General features: G+C 42.7%; 1 pseudogene; it reads right to left on the bottom strand.

Annotated features, from left to right (window-relative positions):
• Positions 1-15,491: 15,491 nt before the first annotated feature.
• On the bottom strand, positions 15,492-17,410 carry LOC101655390 (annotated as a pseudogene).
• Positions 17,411-19,949: the final 2,539 nt, after the last annotated feature.

Raw genomic sequence — 19,949 nt, 5'->3', positions numbered from 1 at the left:
GGTGGCATTTTTATAATTCTACTTTTTTCCCCAAGATAGGAGTGATTTCAGTATAAGAGGAAATTTCAAATGGGACATCTCATTGTGGGTTAAGATGCTGTAGTGCATCAACAAAGTATAAAACCATACTGAAAAACAACCATTACACTTTCATTAATTGGAACTTTTAGTGGAACTTTTATCTACAACCTCGATGCCTTCATTGGTTTATGAAAAAGTTATCTGAATACTATTTGAGTCAGAAATAGCTATAAGATTTAACACTTTTTGAATTAAATTAAAAAGTCATCACAAAACAAGAAACTTAACCATAAAAATGTTTAATTATTGAACTTGATAGACTACTACTAGTAGTAATTCCTCTACTTTTCCACGGTATTTGCTTTCTCTCTCTAGCTCTTCATTACTAATAAGTAGATTCATGTTTATAGAGATCCTATATGACAGAGTAGAACTGTCCCCAAAGGGTTTTTCAGGATGTATCTTTGGTTGGTTGTTTGAATCACCAAGACTGGGCTTTCTACTCCCATAAACAGTTCCAGTTTCAGAAAGCCACAGGGGTCTCTATGAGTCAGCACTGACTCAATCACAGAGAGTTTGGGTTGGATATCTTCAGGGATCCGACTGCCAGGTCTTTCTTTTGCAGAGCATCTTTGTGCCTTTGCACTGTCAACCTCTGTGATAGTAACTCAGGGTTTAAGCATTGTTTCCTTCAACTCTTATTACCTTTCTAAATAATTTTCTTTTCCATCCCTCTCTCTCTTTAACCAGACCCAAGAATATATTTAAAAAATCATCCCTAATATTGGATCTTATTTCAAAGAAAGAAAATGGTAGCTACATCATATATTTCAGCACATCCAAATCAAGAGATTGTCACAAAAATAAACATGTAGACTAGAATGTAAAGTTCATGAGGTCAGAGATTCTTGTTATTTGCTGTGAATTCCGGGAAGGAGACAAACACTGGTGTCTTCCCTCAGCTTTGGCACACCAAACACATTTGATCTGCCACTAATTGCCCATTAGTTTTTTTTATCAAGTTTCAGACTAAAACCCCCTCTCTCGTTCTTGCTACATATTGAGGAAAGTGACTGGAGGAAAGAGAAATGGCAATGGGAGCTTCCTTGTCAAAGAAAATTCTGTAAAAGAAAAAGTTCTCTAAACTGAGGGGAAAGACAGAAAACTGAATTCCCATTTTTAAGGTGGTGCTTTGCATACGCCCCTTGGTGATGCTGCAGCTGATTCATGTTCTCCAAGATCAGGAGTACTCTAACAGTAGCTCTGGTGCCATGGCAACCAGCACCAGCACCACCAACAGCACCTCAGAACTTCATAGAATTGCTGTTCTTAAAATTCCTTTCTTTATAGATTAAGTAAGATAAGGAGCACTTCAAAGTGTACATCAGATGGGTGCTTTTTACAAAGACAAACATAATAACCTAGCACTCTATATTATTAGATTTCTACTCTCCATCCTATCTATGAAATAAATTATTCTTTTGAAAAATCCAACCCATTATTTTAATAAAACTTTCAGCTCTCCTCTCCTGTCTCCAGATTAAATAAAAAGATAGGTGTGGGGAAAGTAAAGAGGAGGTAGGTACAAGAACATGATAACAGATGCCCATGAATCCACAGCCTTTGTTCACATTATTTTCTCTACTAGAAATGGTATTTTTTCCCCCTCATCCATTTGGCTAATTAAATTTTCATCCCTTTTTAGAACGATAGCAGCTGAAATGACTTTCTCAAGGAAGATGCTCTACCCAAACATTTATTGGGTTCAAATTTATCTGCAGTATCAGAACTTAGTCTTCTGTAGAGTAGATGCCATGGTTATTTTGCACACCAACACTTAATATAGGCTTTGGCATTCAAAAAATACTTGCAAATGAATGAACGATTCTTTAGAGATGCTTTGTAAGTGCGCACTCATAAGTCTAGCCCTGTCTCTGTGTATTACCATTAACTAAATGATCACTCAGCAGGTCATTAAGTTGGGACAAAAAGGTCTTTAATGTTGTTTTTTGTCAACATCACTCCCTGCCTCAAGCACAGTCAGTCTGATACAACAGGAGGTGGCAGCCCTCTGCGTGCAGTCCGAAACTAAAGAGATGGTTTGTGGAATTATAATGAATGCAACGCTCAGAAAAAGAAATTACATATTCGATACCAAGTGCGAGGTCGTAACCATCTCTTTTTTGAAAGTCACCATTCTAAGAACTAATGAGCTAAGGATCACTCCTCAGTCCATCAATTATGTATATGAATAAAAATCTGACATCACGATTAACACCCTATGATATGCAGATGACACAACCTTGCTTGTTGAAAACAAAAAGGTCTTGAAGCACTTGCTGATGAAGATCAAAGAATACAGCCATCAGTGTGGATCATACTTAAACATAAAGGAATCATCCTCAAAACTGGGCCAATAAGCAACAACATGAGAAAGGCAGAAACGATTTGAGTTGTCAAGGATTTCATTTTTCTTGTATCCACAATCAGTGCTGATGGGAGCAGTAGTCAGGAAATCAAACACTGCATCGCAGTAGGCAAGTCTGCTGCAAAAGGTCTCTGAGGTGATAGAAATCAAAGATGACCCAACCCAGGACACTTTCAACTGTCTTGTGTACACTTTAAAGTTGGACAGTGCATATGGAAAGCCAAAGAATAATGGATACCTTTGAATTGTGGTGTTGGTGGAGAATTTAATACAATAGACTGCCAGAACAAATACATGTGATAAATGAAGTGTGGCCACAGTATTCCTTAGAAGTAAGGACAGTGAGACTTCATCTCACAGATTTTGGGAATGGTATCAGGAGGGACCAGTACCTGGAGAAGAGATGAACTGACATTGTGGCTGCATCAATCAGCTCAACAGCAAAGATTGTGAGAATGACGCCAAACTGAGTGGGGTTTCATTCTGTTGGAGATTGAGTTTGTTAGTTTATTGTGCCAACCTGACTGATAAACACAGGTGGGGTTAATTGAAGGGCGAGGGATAAATGGCTAGGCGAGCCTCGCCTTTCTAGTTCTTGGGTCTCTTGCTTTGTGATGGTGGCACCAGGGTGCAGCTGCCTTAGCAGTTCCCTGCTTCAGCTTGCAAGGATGACTTCCTGCAAGACATCCCCAAGAAGCCACATGGACCTACCCCGATGCAGCCTGGGTGCTGGAGCAGCCGTGTAGAGACCCTGCCAGTGCTCAGATGCTTACACGTTCACTGACTCGGCTTTCCTCCTGCAGTCGGCATCATTGTGTCTGTGTTGTGAGATGGAGGAGGCCTTTGTGGACTGGTGTTGGACATATGGGTTAATGTTGGACTTGTGGGCTTGGGCAGCACTGGGTTGGGATTTTTTTTGATGTGCCTTAATCTTCATATAAAACTCTCTCTCTTATAATGAATTTCTGTGTATTTGTTTCTCTAAATCACCCAGACTAATACAGAGAAACACACGTCTTTGTGAGTTGGAACCCACTCGCTAGCACCTGCAAACATCACATTCTGTCGGTTCAAGTCCTTTCTCTTGACTTTTTCATTTTTCTAATCAGCAAGTAAACATGCTCAAAGCTACCATCTTCTAAAGCCTTCTTTGTAACCCGAAGAACCACCCTGATGTTCTTTATTTCATAGCCACGTTTCTTGAAGGACTAAATTAATCCCTTGACTTCTTCACTTATGTTCACCTATTCTTTTTTTTCTTGAACTTTTTTCCAATCATTTTATTGGAAGCTCTTACAGATAGTATAACAATCCATAATTCAATGAGATCAAGCATAATTGTACAATTACTGCCACCATCATTTTCACATAATTTTCTTTCTTCTTAAAGACTCAATTATCAACACCCAGGCCTGGCTAATTGTTAAATTCATAGGAAATGGAAACTTGTGTCATTGTTGTTTTCTTATTTGATCACTCTGTGCCATTTGGTTTTATTGGAAACATTTTCCTATTTGCTGTATGGTATTATTTCATGTTGGTTTTCCTTCTGTCTCTCTGCCCACTCTTTTTTGGTCTCCATTGTTCTATACATTGTCTTTTTTCCTTCTAATTCCATATTGTCCTCTCAGGAGAAATCAAATTCTTATACAAATAGAGAATATATTAGTGACTTCAAAATCTGCCCCTCTAGCCAAATCCCTTCTAAGGAGGCATCTACTGGTTATCTCCAGGTGGATGTCTTATAGTTAACCCTAACCACGTTTGTCTAAAACTAGAAAGCGATCAATTAACTTCAACATCTTCTGCCTTACATTCCACATACAACTCCCCCCCCCCCAATGTCCTTTTGAGTCTACTGCTTAAACATCACTCTTTTTCTCTTTCTTCAAGACCAAAGTCTCCTTCAAGTTCTTTATCTACATTGCTCCAATACCTTCTAATGGTTTCCAGGCTTCCCAACCTGAAATCATCTGCTGTCAGGCGAAGAGTATTATATAAGTTTAGTATGCTCCAGAGCACAGATAGAAACAGTTCAGACTAAAGAAGAGGAATTTACACCCTCCTTCCAAAGGAAAACCATGCCAAGTTGTACCCTCTGCTCCACTTCTAAGCTTACCATGCACTGTTTGGATTTATAATTTGACCTTCTAAGGGTATAACTCCCTTATAAGTTTGAGGTAGCCTTTATCACCCACATTGGTGTCTCATTTTAAACTAAACATTCTAATGTGTGATTCATTCCCTTATCAGTTGTTCGCAAAAGCTATTTTGTTATCAACTGAAAAAAATGGTAACATTAAGCTTGCAAATATGCGAAGCTTAGAATCAGATCAGATTGAGGATGAACTATGCTAACCATGAACTCCTCTACAGACAGCTCCCGGGGGTGGGGTCGGGGTGGCTGGTAGGTGACGTTGAGTCAGTTCCAACTCACAGCGATCCTGTGCACATGGGAACTAAATGCTCTCCAGTCCTGCACCGTCTCCATCCTTGTTCCCATGCAGGAGCTCATTGTTGAAGCCACTGTCTCAATCCATCTCACCGAAGGTCTTCTTATTTTCCACTGCCCCTCTACAAATACCTAATACCTTTCCTAAACATCATGTCTGCTGGTCTTAAGCACATCATGACTATAACATTAATGCCATTAAATAGCTAATGATGGGCAACAAAAGACTGTACTTTCCAAAATATATAGTACAAGATCTTTCCAGGTCTGAAATATTTTATTTTTGTTGAAATCAAACATGATAAGCCTTGTAGAAGATCCATGTCCTGCTCGTGTGCTTCTTGAAGGAATCGGGAAACAGCCCCTGTTCTGGTCCTATAGTTTCAGGTTCAGGGATGCCATTGGCATAGCTTCTATCTGCCTTTAAGGCTGCATGTGATGGATGACACATTGTTCTTTCCTAAAATGATGTGTTTCATCTGATACGCAGTGATCATATCATCTCTAATCACTGTATATATGAATAGTGGTATGATACATCCAGGACCAATGGCATGTCCTGGGCACCAACCTAAACTGGGCTACGTACGAACTATTCTAACCTGGAATTTTAAGAGAGGATATTATGTTTCAAAATATCTCCTAAGCCCCCAAACTTCCTCCATGTGGTTATTTGTGTAACTACAGAAACTCATTCTTTATAGATTTTGTCTTGAAAATGTCTCTTAAGTTCACAAGCATCTCCCTATCCCCAAACCTGTTGCTTCACATGGAACTCGCATAAGAAAAGAATAATAGGAGAATATTATAAGTTTGGGAATCAAAAAGAACTAGAATCAGACACCAACTGTGGTAGTTACCTAATCTGTTGTGAGCATGAGACTTAAGAGTGAATGGGGTGGAGTGTAGCCTGTCAATCAGGTCACAGCTTGATGACCTCATTTGAAGGCACTAAGGAAATAAATAGCTCCCTGGAGGTGTGACACATGCTTACTCCCTGTGCGGTGTTACTGATGATGAGTCTGATGGAGCTACACTGATGTCGCCAGAACCCTTGAGCTAGAGGAGCCACGTGGAAACCCCTGCCAGCTCTGTGATGCTTCTACTGCCATTGGATCCACAAGACTTTCCACCCACTGGCCTGTGATCTTTCTGCGTTCGGCGTTATTGGCTGTGTTTTGTGAATCCAACCTTGCAAGTCTGGCTAGACCAGAGGATGTACACTGGTACAGATAGGAACTGAAAATACAGGGAATCCAGGGCGGATGAGCCCTACAGGACCAGTGGTGTGAGTGGCGAAACAGGGAGGGTAAAGGGAGAGTAAGTAGGAAAGAGGGAACCGATTACAAGGAACTGTGTGTGACCTCCTCCCTGGGGGACAGACAACCGAAAAGTGGGTGAAGGGAGACGTCGGACAGGGAAAGATATGACAAAATACCCATTTATAAACTATCAAGGGCTCATGAGGGAGGGGCGAGTGGGGAGGGAGGGGAAAAATGAGGACCTAAAGTCGAGGGTTTAAGTGGAGAGAAAGTGTTTTGAGAATGATGTAGAAATGTGCTTTACACAATTGATGTGTGTATGGATTGCGATAACAGTTGTTTGAGCCCCTAATAAAATGTTTTAAAAAAAAAAAAGTTCAACTTTTTTTTTAAAAAAAAGAGGAATTTAGAGATTGATATCAGACATATAGGCTTATATTAGATTTATGGACTTGATCTGGATTAGGCTGGGATGTTTTCTCAATATTCAATTGCTCCTGTATATAAAGTTCTTTCTTATACACACATATGTGTCTATGAATTTGTTTCTTTGGTCAACTCAGACTAACACACCAACTTTACCTCTTCATTATGCCCTATGAAACTTGAGTGAATCTCTTTTTGAGACTTAGTTTCTTCATCAAAAGCAGCAGTTCTCAACCTGTGGGTCATGACCCCTTTGGGGATCGAATAACCCTTTCACAGGGGTTTCCTGATTCATCATAGTAGCAAAATTAGAGTTCTGAAGTAGCAATGAAAATAATTTTATGGTTGGGGAGTCATAACATGACGAACTGCATTAAACGGTCACGGCATTAGGGAGATTGAGAACCACTGATCTAGAGACTAGGAATAACTCTTTTCACCTCAGGAGGTATTACTTGCCTAAGAGGTCAAACTAAGTATCCCATACACAGTATTGTACATGCAGTCACATATTTAGTCTTGGTGGCAATATTGATGTGTGTATATTATTGCCCTTACAGGTAACACAACTGTGGCACAAAAAAGTTGAACAACTTGCACAGTGTCACACGGCTAGTAACTGGAAGAGTCAGCGTTTAAGTCCAGGTGGACTTGCTTCAAAGCTTACATTCCCAATCATCGTGCATTATTGTAGACAGAAATTGTCCAGTGTAGTTTCTGGTATACAGGATGCAGTAAACATTTTATTAAGACAAAAATAGTGGCCTCTAATGATTTTCCTTGACTTGCTTATTCTTAGTCATTTTTTTCCTGCAAGTTTTCCTGGAGCCAACTCTCTCTGAAATGCCAATCTTCTTTCTCTGAATAAAGAAATAAATATATTAAACATTTTGATTGTTTAAGGAAAGAAGTCTGAGTCTTAAGTGTGATAGTCTACCAGCAGTTTCCAGCCTGTGGATTGTGACCCCTTGGGAGGACGGGTGTCAAACAACCCTTTCACAGTAGCAAAATTACAGTTATGAAGAAGGTATTAAAATAATTTTATGGTTGGGGGGTCACCACAACATGAGGAACTGTATAAAGGGTGGCGGCATGAGGAAGGTTGAGAATCACTGGTCTAAACCTTCATTAATAGGATTCCAAGCTTCCATTCTGGATTGTCTTCTGACCCGCCACATGCAAGGACACATCATTTTATGCTCCTGCCATCGCAGCGTCTGTCTTTTCAACTACCGTGTGCATTTTGTTACCTTTGCCTGTTCCCTTCCTGTATTCAGTGGGTTTCTCTAGGGAAGTCAAATTGGGACACTTAACTATGTTTATAAAGAGAGACGCTTATATCAGGAAAGAACTTAATATCAAGAGTGTGGCTCACAGAGCTGCAGAAAGGTTAACCTTACTGTCTGGCTCCTTTCGTGGGTCCGATGCCAGGCCAAAGGCCCCTTGTGATTCATATGGCTGCCAGGCTGAAGCAGGAAGCAGAGCCAAGAAGCAGGAAGCAGAGGCGCAAGGCCTGGTGGCAATGGTACATGTGACAGTGGCGACATTCTGGATATTACCTGTGCCATTTTACCCCATGGTTTAATAGCGCCCTCTTTACTAAAAGCGGCAGCCTTATCTGTAATAGTGGAATCAGAGCCAGGGTTCTCAGAACCTTTAGGCCCAATCAGACTTTGGATCCAATTTTAAAAGCTCATCTTTATGATTTTCTTTTGCTCCATCTCCACTCTCAGTATCAATGTGTTAGATGAGGTTGTCTAGAGAAGAAAATTAGTACATGTGTATAAAGAGAGATATTTAAATCAGGAAAGGAATTTATGTCACAGAGCCAGAGAGAAGCTTTCCTTACAGCCTAGCCCATTTCTGAGGGTCAGACACTAGACTGACGGCCCTTCCTGGCTCACATGGTTGCTGGGCTGAAGAACGAAGGAGAAGGAAGCAGACGAGGAAGGCAGGACAAGGTTGGCCGGTGGCACTTACTGTGACAGCCGTAGCTATGATAGTAGCACCTGTGACGGTGGCAGCTGTGGTGACAATAATATACACAGCAATGGCTCCTACAGCATTCCCAGCCAGCCACAGGCAGGGGCAAGCAGCAGGCTGTGATGGGCGAGGTAAAGCCAGCAGAGACCAACGCAGAGTGAGTTCACAGGAGCAAGAAGAGAGAGAGAACACACCCCAGAGCACTCGCTTATATCTACTGCCCCACGGCAGGCACCAGTGGGCTGTGATGCTGGGGAGGCTGTGCTGCCAAACTGCCACCATAATTTATTCAATACAATAACTTCCTAGCATATGTAATACGAACATCCACGTGATTCCCTGTATTCTTGAGGACCGGAGAATTACATGATGGTGTGTGTTTGTCGTACTTTCGGAGGAAAATCCAAGGAACTCCCCTTCTGCTGGGGGAAGATGTGGGTGGAAAGGTAAATATTGCTGTTGTCCATCAGGAAGGAACACGAGTGTTCCGCCATCCCTCCAGGAAACTAAATAGCACTTTTGTGTTTTAAAATATTTTTGGTGACTGAAGACTTCCTGATTGGAAACAAAGCGCGTCCTAGAGGAAGTTACTGAATAAACACTTTGTGTTTTATGGACTGAAAAGAAAGCAGTCAAATCCCCAAGTGGCTGCCTGTGATTAGCAAGAGGCTTGGTGGGTGTGTTCCTCAAAGGAAAATACTCGTGTCTTAATTGGCAAGACGCTGCATAAGAAATGCTCACAAGGGTCATGCATTACAAGTGACAATGCCTACATGACTAAGCTTAATATGGAGGGATGATCTTCCAAGAACTGCCTAAAGTAAAAGACGATAAGCAGTAGATATACCAGGCAGGATTGACACGCCACAGCTACACCTTATGGTGTAAGTGAGGAGTTCCGGTAGGCAGCAACATGAAACGTACCCAGTTGAACGTGACTCTACTCATTATTTCTCTTACCAATAGTTGTAGTTCAATTTGTGACTCACATAAAACTTGGAGCTGAGGGCACTGTTAGCTGCTTACTTAGTGATCAGATAGTCGGTGACTGGAGTTCACCCAGAGGTGCTTCCGAAGAAAGGCCTGCTGCTGTCATTCGAAGAGGTCACAGACATTTAAAGCCCCCGAGAGGGCAGGTCTACCGTCAACTTTGTGACAACTGTTTTCTTTCCTTGTTTTATTGGTACTTAATCCATATACCACACAGTTTGATAGCTCAGTTTTATCAAGACGAGTTGTACAATCATTACCACAATCAATTCTAGAACATTTTCTTCTTTCTTCTATTCATTTTATTAGCTCCCTACTTACTCCCAACACCCTGCGCCCTCCCTCATACCCACAAGAAACCATTAATTCAGTTACCACTCTATAGATTTATCCTCCCTGAATTACATATGCCAAAAAACAAAGAAGCAAAACAGCTAAGAACAATATTAAAATAGCGGGAAAACATCTTCAAACAGAAAATAGTAAAAACTAGAACAACTTTAAAATGGGTCAAAAAGAATGAGGGCAACATATGTACAAACATGCCTGATTCAATTGATGTATGGATTGTGATGAGTTGTACGAGCCCCCAATAAAATGATTTAAACAAAAAAACAAATAAATGAGTCAAAAGGGAGATTAAATGATAAAGTGTTAAATATTAACCTAACTACATCTGCCATAATCCACTTTCCAGTGCACTGTGCATGCTAACAAGGCTTTCACGTCCCTGGTCTATGGACAGTGGAGATTTACTAGAGGCTTAATCCATGTGTATTTCTCCTTCACTCTTTTTTAAACGGAATATTTTAAAATAGGTTAAAAGGGAGATCAAATAAGATATTACATTTTAACCTAAGAGTATCGGCTATCATTTTCTCTGCAGTTCTCTCTCTTTCTGATAACAAAACTATTCACATATCAAGACCATGGTCAGAAGCTATTCGCTGGAGGCTTACTCTATGAGTAGCGCATGCAAATGGACTTAGGGATTCGACTGTCGTCCAGAGCCTTCTGCAAACAGAGTGGCTCACAATTTAAGCCCCGATACCATTCCCTCTTTCTGATTTGGAAAACAGTATTTCGTTTCTCTTTGGATAAAGACAAACCTCTAAAGTTCTCGGACGGATGTAGCTTCTACCCGCCACTTGAATTCTTTCTCAGAGCAGCCTTGCACTTGCACAGGAGGCTCCAGCCCCTACAGCAGACCTTTCAGTTCCTCCCAGGCGCTAAGGAAGGCTGTTCACCCTAGGAACCGCACGATATGCTTGTTCTTTCTGGGGGGAACATTCCCACCTGTGCATCAATGAAACGATATTTGTCTTTCAGAGTTCAGTTCTAATGTCAGGAAGGTTCCAGGACACATCTGGTCACCCCCCACCCACACCCCGCACGCCTCCCCATATTCATATACACATACCCAGGAAAAGTTTGATTACTTGCTTCTCATTATATCGTTCATTTCAGTTTTCAAATACTAGTTAGTTTTTGTGTTCCATGGTTACCTCTTTTGTAAATAATCTAAATTAGTTTTTTCACCAAACCCACTACTTAGCAAAACCAAACAAACAAAACAAAAGAAATAAACAAATAACAGGTGTCCTTGAGTTAATTTCGACTCAAGGCAAGCCTACATTGTTTAAGAGTGGAAACGTGTCCCATCGGGGATTTCAGTGGCTGTGATATTCAGGGAGTAGGTCACCAGAACTCTCTCACGGAATGCCTCAGGGTGGATTCGAACCATCAACTTTTTGGTTAGTGTCATCTAGGAACTCCTCAGGTATTTGACAAGTAGCATTTATGTTTGTAAAATCAGAACCTGCTCCACATCGTTATAAAAACATAAAAATGTTATTTGGGGAGAGAACAGAGGGTGAAGAAGTAGATCATTGCATGGTGATGCAGAGTACAGAAGATGAAACCAAGCAAAAGACAGGGAAGCTGAAAGTAGAATAGCTCTTTCGCAGAGTCTGGGAAAGTGGGACGCTGAAACATGGGTACAAGCACTGACAAGATGTATTAAGAGAGGACAAAGAAAAGGGGAGTTTTAAGAATGAAACCCAGGACAACAAGAAGTAGATTTCTGAGGGAGGAAAAAGCTCCCAAGCCAAAAACTTAGAAAAGCTTTCAACATTTGGGTGGGAGACCAGATGCAAGGGTAAAATAACTGCGCATGTAATTGAGTAGTAAATGAAATAAACATTTAGTGTGAGACCACAAAGAAGATCAGAAATAATTCTGATTGAATAGGGTACAATCTAAGTAGAAATCAATATTTCTGAGTATAGAATGACTATGTTAATATAAACTATATAAATATTTTCCTTATTTAATGTAACATTTTTATTGTTTTGCTTCTAGAAGCAAAGGTGTATAATTACTTTCAGACATATTCTTCTGACTTCAGTTCCACTCATGTTATTTTATTTTTCATGAGATTTTAAATATCTCAACTGGGGATTCTCCTCGTCCTCCTCTTTTCAAGAATAAAACGCCAGCGGTGTGGGAGACGGCAGCCTCAGCCCATGTGCCATCCACCTCCCTTCCAGCCTCACTATTGGCAGGTACACTGGCCAGTTGCCAGTAGCCGCTTTTGTACCTCTTAGCCTGAGGGTGTTTTCTGAGCTCAAGCTGCCTTGCTTGAAAATGGAAGTGCCAGATCATTAACTCTTCCTTTTCCATGAGTGACATGGACTGCTACCCATTGAGTCAGGGGTTCAAACCCATCAGTTGATTTACAGTTTTTGAAGCCCTAGCGAGCAGTTCTACTCTGTCCGATAGGGCTGCTAGGAATTAGAACTGATTCTAAAGCATTAGATTAGGGCTTGGGTTTTTCAATTCCTTACAGCCCTGGAAGGCGGCCTGGTGGCATAGTGTGTTCTATGATGGGCTGCTAACCACAAAGACAGCAGTTCAAAACCACCAACAGCTCTGAGGGTGATACATGAGGCTCTCTACTCCCTAAAGAGTTATAGTCTCTGAAAACCTGCAGGGGTGGTTCTACCTTGCCTTATAGGGTTGCAGTGAATTAAATTGGCTTGATGGCAGTGAGGATTTTTGTTTTGTTTTTTGTTTAAACAGCCCTCAACTAGTCTCAGTTCTCTGTGTGAGGTCACTCAGAGGCACATGTTCTATACTGGCATCCAGAGTTGCCCTGGGGGGGATAAATCCCAGTGAGTGTTCGATGGTAGAATTGTCACTTTCTCCGTGTGGGACTAATTGTTGTCATTGTTCTTGTTAGTTGCCATCAAGTTGGCCCCGGACTCATAGTGACCTTAAACACAACAGAACAAAACACTGCCTACCCCTGAGCCATTCTCACAATGGTTCCGATGCTGGAGCCCATTGCTGCAGCCTCTATATCAATCCATCTCCTGGAGGCCCTTTCCTGATTTTGCTGCCTCTCTACTTTATCAGACATGACGTACTTCTCCAGAAGTCTTGTGCAGCAGTTACATAACCCTGTACATCTTTTTTTTTTTTTAAACATTTTATTAGGGGCTCATACAACTGTTATCGCAATCCATACACACATCAATTGTGTAAAGCGCATTTGTACATCATTCTGAAAACATTTTCTCTCCACTTAAACCCCCAACATTAGGTCCTCATTTTTCCCCTCCCTCTCTGCTCCCCCCTCCCTCATGAGCCCTTGATAGTTTATAAATGGGTATTTTGTCATATCTTGACCTGTCCGATGTCTCCCTTCACCCACTTTTTGGTTGTCTGTCCCTCAGGGAGGAGGTCACACACAGTTCCTTGTAATCGGTTCCCTCTTTCCTACCCATTCTCCCTTTACCCTCCCTGTTTCGCCACTCATACCACTGGTCCTGTAGGGCTCATCCGCCCTGGATTCCCTGGATTTTCAGTTCCTATCTGTACCAGTGTACCTCCTCTGGTCTAGCCAGACTTGCAAGGTCGAATTCGAGTCATGGTAGTGGGAGTGGGGAGGAAACATTTAGGAACTAGAGGAAAGTTGTATTTCTCATCGTTGTTACATCACACCCTGACTGGCTCATCTCCTCCCCGAGACCCCTCTGCAAGGGGATCTCCAGTGGCCTACTAATGGGCTTTGGATCTCCACTCCGCACTCCCCCACATCATTCACTATGGTAATCTTTTGGTCTCTTGACTGCTGCATTGATGGTGGATCCAAGCAAGACAAACTCTTTGTCAACTTTATCCTTTTCTCTCTTTGTCTCCATTTGAGCTTCATTATTGATCAATGTACTGCCCGCAAACGAATACACATGTTAATGAAAAGTTTTCTGTTGCTATGATGATCGAGAGATTTCCATGGAGGTTTCAGACTAATGTGGGTTAGAAACAATGACCAAGAAGTCTACTTCTGAAAATTAGCCATTGAAAACATGGGAATGGAAGAGTGCTGATCGGCTTCTCCTGCACATGGTGTTCCTACAGGCTGGGGTCCCATTTGTTGGCAGCGAGCAATAACAACACCAGTGTGGTAACTTTCTTGATATCTTGCCATCCTTGACTGCTGTTGCTGCTCTAACTGTCCTGCTCCTCTGCCATATCTTTCCCACGATCCTCTCAAAAATGCCTCATTTCTTGGTCTTCAGGGACTTCCGAGAGAATACAAACTAAGAGAGCAAGGAAACAGCCAGGCTCTACAAGAGGCCTTTCACAACCTTTATTCATGCTACTGTTATTGTTTTACAGATTTGTCTGCTTAATATACGTTCCTCAAGGGAAAAGACGGCTTGTAATTTATCTCATCTGGCATAGCCTGTATAATACTGCTTTATGCCATGATTAAACAAGAAGTACGTTTCAGTTATTATTAATAATCATATTAGTACATCATAATAAAACTATTAACAACTGACTTGGGTAGCGCTTACCTGCTGGACACCATTCATCAAGTCCCTGACTCCTTGCCACAACCTTAAGAGGCTCACTGTAAAAACGCCTTACTCGACGATGGGCTTTATTACAACAATCAGTCAAGAAAATGAGAGGGAAGCCACAGGCATGGAGTCAGCATCACCACCAAATGAAGCTTCCCTTTCCTGCACCGGAAGGCATTTCATTCTGAATCAGTGGGAAAACACTGCGCATGAAGTACAATTAAGCTCAAGGCAACAGCCTACTCTGAGATGTTCCCAAATTCATCTTTCCTTAATCACATCACTAAGAGTCCATGTTATTTAGTCATTTCTGTTCTCTGGTGGGCTATGACTCATCAATGTACAATTTACAATGTACGATTTACATTTACTATTAAGAGCAGACCTTAATAGTCCCTGCTGTTGCCTTACAAACTATTAATAACAATGAAATAACTCATGTTTATTTGATACAGGGAGGCCTGGTGGCATAGTGGTTATGCATTGGACTGTGATGTGCAAGGTTAGCAGTTCAAAGCCACTAGCCGATATAGTGGGAGAAAACAGGGCTTCCTTCTACCCTAAAGAATGACAGTCTTGGAAACTCTGAAGGGCAGGGCTACTCTGTCCTATAGGGTTGCTCTGAATTGGCACCAACTCTTGGCAATGAGCTCATGTTTGATACACAAGGTAAAGATTGCCAGAGATATCTCTGAAAGCGGGAGGATTGAGTTAAAAAACTGCTCATTTTTTCTTCCGATTTTACAAGTGAAGAAATTGCAGTTCAAACAGGCTAAGTGAGTGATGCAAGTGATGGGCCTAAAAATGAATCAATGTCTGAGGATTTTAGAATGCACACTCTCCACTACTCTGAAAATTAGGTTTCCTATCCAAAAAGTCAACAGTTTGAAACCACCAGCTTCTCTCTGGGACAAAGACAGGGCTTTCTACTCTTATAAACCATTTCTCTCTCTCTCTCTTTTTTTTTTTTTCTGCAAGGGTGGAGGGTGGCAAAATAGTTCACTGCAGCCGGCCCCACGGTGCACCACCGGGGTTTATGAGGGCTGGAATGGAGTGTGTCACAGCATCTTCTCCAATAGCGTGATGGCCTCGTCCACCTTCCTGAGAGCTGCCTCGGTCTGTTGGAACCTGGCCTTCTTGGCCCAGTAGCCGGGGCCGGCCTGGCACTCTTGCAGACCCTGGGCTTGCCACCGCGCCTGTCCACACTTGGCCTGGAGCTGGGTCAGCTTGCGGGAGGCATCTACCAGCCCCTGCAGCTGCGGATGGACAGACAGCGCTCAGAGGCAGGGCCCAAGGCTCAGCCATGCAGCGCAAATGCCCCCAGGGCCAGGACGGCCACCACTCGCTCTCTGGCCAGCGTCTGCACGTAGGGCGACCCAGCTGACGCCTGGATCCCTGTGGCCTTGCTAGCTACGGCCAGGAGACGGCCCCACGCAGGTGAAGTTGTAGTCAGCTCACAGGGTGCGCATTGCTTAGGGACAGCTCAAGGGCTGCTTCTACCACCAGCACTCGGAGGGTTGCTGATAGGGGGTGACACAGAGGCAAGGGGGAACTTGTGTGCCTGCCAAGGCAGCTCCTCTGGCATGAAGGGCATCAAGGGGAAGAGCAGCCACAAACCAACGTCCGGGCAGGTGTCGAGGGTTTGGCGAGCCCACTCAGCTGCCACCTGGTCCATGCCATTCAGCACGGGCTTCAGGCACTGCAGGTAGACATCGCAGAGCTCACAGAACCTGAAGCTGTGCTGGGCGCTGGTGACCAAGGCTCTTGTGGCCTCCACGAACACCTTGCTGAGGCCACGAACGGCAAATTGGGTGACGTTCCAGAGCTTGGCAGAAGTGGCGGTAGCTCAGTATCTGGTTCACATCCAGGTTGATGTCCCGGCCCTGGGAGGGGTAGGCGCAGAGCCCAAACCTGAGGGCGTCGGTGCCATACTTGGGAATCCCCACCAGGAAGTCGGCCTTTGTGTCCTTTTTAGCCTTCTCCGCCTCTCTGGGATCCAGGGCACGGTCCAGGAGCTGGTCATAGAGACTGTCAAGGGAGACTCCATAGATGACATCCAGGGAGCACATGGCGTTGCTCATCTTCCAGCCGTGGGCATCTTGGGCGATGGAGTGGAAGTAGACCTCGTGGAAAGATAGCCTGGTGGTGATCTTCAAGCCGAGTGTGACCATCTGGGCCACCCAGAAGGAAAGGATGGCGTGGCCTGTCTCCTCAGGGTAGAACACACTTAGGACTTCTGACTGGTTGGGCTGGCCCAGGGAGGAGAAGGAGGAGAGCCAGGTGTCCAAATGCATCCTCACCTTGCTGGACACTGATCTTGTCAGGAGTCACTCCAAACTCTGGGCCTCCATCTTATCACTCCTGTTCACCCAGTACTGCTCCTTGGAGTCCTCTCCAGGGGGCACAGCGGGGTCCTGGATGTGATGAAGTAGGCTGGGATGCGTTGACCCACCAAAGAAGCCGGAGAGGCACCAGTCCCCAGGTTGTCCATCAAGGTGTGCCACGTCTGTTGATGAGCCTTGGGTGGGATACAGAGGTTGTCCAGCCACACAGCAGCACTGGTAGCCTGCTCCATCTCCCTGCAATTCACGTACCACTGTGGCCACAGCAGAGGCTTCACCACCTCCTTGTAATGGTTGCAAAGCCATGGGGTTGTCCTTTATATTCCAGACCAGTCCTTGCTCCTTCAAGGCTGCCAGCATGGCCCTGCTGGCCTCAACCCTGGGCAAGCCCAGGAAAGGTGGGGGCACATTCACAGGGCTCTGTGGGAGTCCATGAGGCTGATGGCCTCCCACCCATGCTGCTGCCCAACCTCGTAGCCATTCTGGTTGTGTACAGCAGTGATCTTCACCATGTGTGTACCAAACCCCATGTCCACAAAGTCATGGAAGGCGATGGGGAGGCACTGAGACAGGAACGAGTAGACAGTGCTCTTCTGCTTCAAGTGCCAGTGTCTAGGGTCACTATGAGTTGGCATCCCTGATGGCAGTGTTTGATTTTTCGTTTTATCACCAAGAACACAGCACTGTTTGCTTGTTTTGTCACGGTGGACTTACTATTGTTTTCCTCCCTCTCCACAAATATATTCTAAAAGAATAAAATCTCTTCTCGTTTTCACAATATCGTGAAGAATGCCATCTTCAGGCTGTGAGAGGCAAAGAGCTACAGAGTGGTGCAAAGAGAGAGACCCTTTAAATGGGGCAATCAATCACAGAGACCATTTTGCAGAGGATGTGAAGGGAAGGAAACCTGAATTTCAATTAATGCACATATGTCACACACTACACAGAAGCTGAGAATCTCCTCAAACCCATCGTGAAAGTCCATCACACATCTTTCAGTTGGCTGGACCGTGGTGCTTTGCATATTGCTCTGATGCCAGAAACCAATACCACCTGGGTTTGAAATAACAGCAGGGTCACCCATAGCGCACATGTTTCAGCACCTCGTACAGCAGTGGCTCTCAACCTTCCTAAGGCCGTGACCCCTTAATATAGTTCCTCATGTTGTGGTGACCCCCAAGCACAAAATGATTTTCCTTGCTAGTTCATAACTGTAATTTTGCTACTGTTATGAATTATAATGTAAATATCTGGTATGCAGGATGTATTTTCATTGTTACAATTTGAACATAATTAAAGCATAGTGATTAATCACAAAAATATGTAATTATATATGGTGAAATATTTCTCTCTAATTATAAATAAATGAAATTTCATATTGAAGCATGGTGTAGCATGGGTAATAGTCTTAATATAACAGCAGTAAATTACATTGCTACATTTTGCGACAGTATGCATAAAAAGCCAACATCAGTGTGAAGGTTGAGATAGCTTCTTTCTCACCAGATCAGAAATTCTCGGGGCAGTCTTTGCAAGAGCACAACGAAGATCATCTTCCACAACAAGTGTCTACTTCTGTATTTAGACTTGATAACCCTGTTTTACAAAGATACGTTGTTGGAAATGGAAGAAGAAGGCACAACACAGTCTCAGATAGCACAGGATATGACTACAAACACTTGATCCAGAATTTTGTAACTGGTATTGTAGAGAAATCAGTTTTCACTGCATTGCTATTAATAAGTTCAATGAACTCCTCTTGCGCTGTCTCAGGAATATCTTCAACTTTGACTGTGAATGGGCATCTGGCAAGTGCAAATGGGGAATCAGGTAGATTTGGAAAGTATGATGAAATTTCATCTGCAAGCACGTGCAAATGTTCTGTCACAGAAATTATCATCATAATCCTTTGGTCTGGTTCAATGTCATGTTCCTCAAAGAAAGCAGATAAGGTAGGCAACATGTAAATTTTATTTTCATCCAATTTTTTTCCAAAGCTGAAGTTTCATTTGGAATGATAAGATCTTTTCAGACAAATCAAGGCATGTTGCATTTGGTCCTTTCAGTGATCGATTTAACTTATTCAAGATGGCAACCTAGTAAGCTATTTTCTGCAGTTCACTTTTATCGCTGAACAGTGCTTTGAACTGCAGGCTTGCTTTCTGATTAAAAAATGTTTTGAATTCATCACGAAGCTCAAAAACACATTTTAAAGCTTTTCCTCTCGACAACCATCTCAGTTTAGTGTGAAATAGCAGAGCATTATTTGGCGCATCCAACTCGATGCACAGTTGCAAAAGCAGTGTTTGCCTTTACAAAATTGACAGAATTTCTTATGCTTTTTATTACTTCTTGTAGCTCTTGTGGCAGCGTCCTCATTCCAAATATTTGCCAATGAATCATACAGTGAGTTCTGATGACTTTGGGTGACTCATTCAGTACCAAACATTGAAATCCAGATCAACATCCTAGCATAGCTGGAGCACCATCTGTGCAAACACCACAAACCTTTTCACAAGAGATCTTATGCTTTTTCAGAAATAAACCAACTGTGTTAAATACATCATGTGCAGTAGCTATTGTTTCAAGAGGTTTGCAAAAAAGAAACTCATCTTTAAAGCCACCATCATTAATATACCTCACGTAAACCAGAAACTGTGAACAGTTTGCAGCGTCCGTAGCTTCATCAAGCTGGATACTAAATATTGGAAGTGGAGCAGATTTAATTTCCTGGATTACCTGATCAAGAATATCAGCAGCATGTCATCTACTCTTCTGTGGACAGTGACATTAGATAAGAAAATTACATTCAATTTTGTAACAAATTCATCCCGATCATAACTCAAACAGTGTTGTTGGCCACTGGCAACAGTAAATCCTCAGCAATGGTGTGAAGTTTCATAGTTCTGGCGATTCTGAGTGCCACCAAATATGAAGCTTCAATGGTTGCTACATTTTGTTTGTGGTATTGCCACCAGTGTCAAGTCTGGCTTTCTTGAGTCCATCAGCTTTGCTTCTAAAATAGTTGGTATCCTTTCTGGCAAAGTTCGGATGCTTGCTATCAAAATGGCGTTTTAGTTTGTTCAGCTTCATAGATTCGGCTGATAGAATTTCACAACCAATAACATGTTTCAGTTTCTCAATTCCTGCTGTAATTATTGAGGTAAAACCATA

Source organism: Echinops telfairi, unplaced genomic scaffold, assembly GCF_000313985.2.
Source record: "Echinops telfairi isolate 266 unplaced genomic scaffold, ASM31398v2 ScPeMD7_1;HRSCAF=3_0, whole genome shotgun sequence".
Classification (NCBI taxonomy): Eukaryota; Metazoa; Chordata; class Mammalia; order Afrosoricida; family Tenrecidae; genus Echinops; species Echinops telfairi.
Note: the sequence above shows the minus strand (reverse complement) of the source record. Positions and strands in the feature narration are given on the sequence as shown.